We start from the raw sequence: 2,984 nt of genomic DNA on the forward strand, positions 1-2,984 counted from the left end.
TTTTTTTTTCTCCTGACAGATAAAGGCCACTGCTCACATTACTCCAGCTCAAGGATTTCTCAATGTCTCAGCAGTGCTATATCAGAGAGGAACAGACACGCCTTTTGTTGTTTTTTTCTGTCTCACTTTCACTGGGTTTAGAATGTGGTTGAGGTCAGTATAAAGACTGCACTCTTAAGGTTTTTAAGTACCTGTTTGCACTGCAAAGAGTTACAATATGCGGTTTAAACTGTCCTAACAAGTTTTCAGCATCAAGCAATTTGTCTGTCCGCACTGAATGTGAAACTGCTGCATGATGATGTCACACAATCACATCTAATCTAAACATATTACTTGATGTTTACTGTACAGTTATCAGAAGTGAGATTTTGGGTTACCTAATGCATGGTTGCAGAAACAGAAAAGTTGTTGCATCATGCAGCGTTTTGAGTTCAGTTAGGACAGACACATTTCTTGTTGCTGGAATGTTGGTTAGGAAACAAAAAATACTTTTGTTACTGTAACAATGTAATCAGGCCGATTCAATGTTTTTAAATGCTATAATTTACTTTTTATATTTAATTTTTACTTTTAATTATTTAATAAATATACTGAAAGATAAAATGTATATAAAATACACTTATATTTATATATACATTTATATTTTATAAAATATTTACATTTAGTATCTTTAATAAACACATTCAGGTTCGGGTCAGTAAGATTTTTTGAAATAAGTTTCTAATGCTTACTAAGGCTGCATTTACATAATAGTTGATTGTTAATTGTAAAATATTATTGCAGTTTAATATAACTGTTCACTTTTTTTAATATATTTTAAAATGCGATTTATTCTTGTGATGGCAAAGCTGACATTTCAGCATCATTACTCCAGTATTGTGTCACATGATCCTTTGAATCATTCAAATATGCTGATTTGGTGCTCAAGAAACTTTTATTATTGTTATCAATGTTCAAAATATTTATTTAAAAACATTGTGGTAATATTATTTGTCCTTACTGTCACTTTTGATCAATTGAATGCATCCTTGCTGAAAAAAAAAAAAAAAAATCAAATTAGGCTGCCTGGCAAAACATTTTGGAATCCTCTCTTCTCATTTGAATACAATGAATAAACTCAATTCAAAATAGTAAACAAGGAGGTAATTCCCTTGATAATTCCCCCCTGTACTTCATAAGAGTTCAATGTCTTGTCTTTTCCAAACTGACCTTGCGTCTTGTCATGATCATTCAGTCTATAGACAAAATGGGGGCTGATTGGATTTCTAGAATTTGTTGTTAAGGGTGAAAAGAGGGAAATAATGGATCTGGAGGAAGTGGGCTTGTTGTGTTTGTGTCTGTGTTTGTCTTTTGTGGGTGGAGGGAAGAGCTGCAACAGAACCCAGGCAAAGCAAACAGGCCTGATCAGATAATGAGGTACAGGGGGGCTCTGGGTAGGCCTAACGGCCTGTGGCACAACCACTACAATGAGTCCTGGCCAACCTACTGAAATAACTTTACATTCCAGCCCACTGTTTACTGTAAACACTGGAAGCCGCGGGAGAGCGGAGGTGATTTATAGCTGTACACAATGGGCATGTGCTCATCAACGTTACATAACAGAGCTGTGAATGAATGCTAAACGCATGAGTCAAAGAGGAAGATGCCATGCTAAGAAATAGGTTATCTATTCATTTTTCCCCAAGACATCTTGATCTCTAGACAGATCTAAAAAATGTGCTGCTATAGGAAAAGCAGAGATTCTTCAAGAGTTAATCTTGCAATATATCTTCAACATATGACTCAATGTTTGCTGGTTCTGACTCTGAAGCAGCTGTTTTTTTCATCCCCCCGTTAGCCTTCCAAATATGATTTACATCTTGCAATGATGTCAGACTTTCACGTCAGGCACGGGCTGTAAATGTCTCTCAGGATCAGCAACAGGCGCATAGAGGAATGGCACAATGTCGTGCTTCACCCTGGCAGTTTGTTATTGTATCTAATGCAGCCACCATTTCTCTCCTTTCGCTCTTATCTGATCTAAGATACATGGTGGTGATTCTGAGAAGTCACATCGAATGAATCAGACACGCTTTTTGGATCAGTAGTGCTGAGAAGGACCAGTGCAAGACCTCACATGCTCATGCAAGACTTCTTATCAGAGGTGGGATTGGTGATAGAGATAACCTGCATAGGTATTGCAACACTGACATGAGAGAAGGATGTGACTGAGACAAATCTAGGACACAACTATAACTTCTTCCCAAGAAGTTGTTGAGCCCCAGGGATCTCTGGGTGTTGGGAAATGGCAGCTGCTATACGATCCTGATATGACTCACCAAAATACAGTGTAAGATTTTTTTGACAAATTCTTACAAGACTAACAAGTCAGATAAACAATAGTGTCTACTCAAAAGACACATAATACTTTCAACACTTGCAACTCTGTGAACTTATTTTTGCTGGCCTAAACACTATCAGAATCACTGACTTGCACTTTAATATATTTTTTCCCATGAGTCCAGTAGTCTATATTTAGTAGTATTTTTTCCAGTAGTCTATATTTATGTTAGAGCTTTTATCCAATTTTAGTGCGGGCGCCTGCCGCCTGTAGCTTAATATGAATGGCAATTAAACTGTTGCTTTAACCAATCAGATAATCAGTCAGATTTAATCAGCCAATCAGATTTCGCTTTGATGTCAGATTTTCGGCATTTTTACATCCTTTGATTGGATTGTCAGAACCGCATCTGTAGTGAACTGCATAAACTAAAATATATTCCTGTAGATTTTCAACCCACAAATGAATATTTCTTTCCCTCCTCGACCCCCAGCAGGTTCAAACCTACCGGAAACAATCCCGTATTTAGCCTTATCCAGCTTAATGCAGTCAGGGAAGCAAAGCCAGAGCAGCAGTCCAGAGGTGATGGAAGGTCGACGAGCGACCAAGGCGGATCCGGGGGGACGAGGGAGCCTGGTGGAATTGATGAACTGATGGGCCACGA

This window comes from Siphateles boraxobius, unplaced genomic scaffold (assembly GCF_051911475.1).
Source record: "Siphateles boraxobius isolate OS27281-9 unplaced genomic scaffold, OSU_SipBor_1 6, whole genome shotgun sequence".
Taxonomy (NCBI): domain Eukaryota; kingdom Metazoa; phylum Chordata; class Actinopteri; order Cypriniformes; family Leuciscidae; genus Siphateles; species Siphateles boraxobius.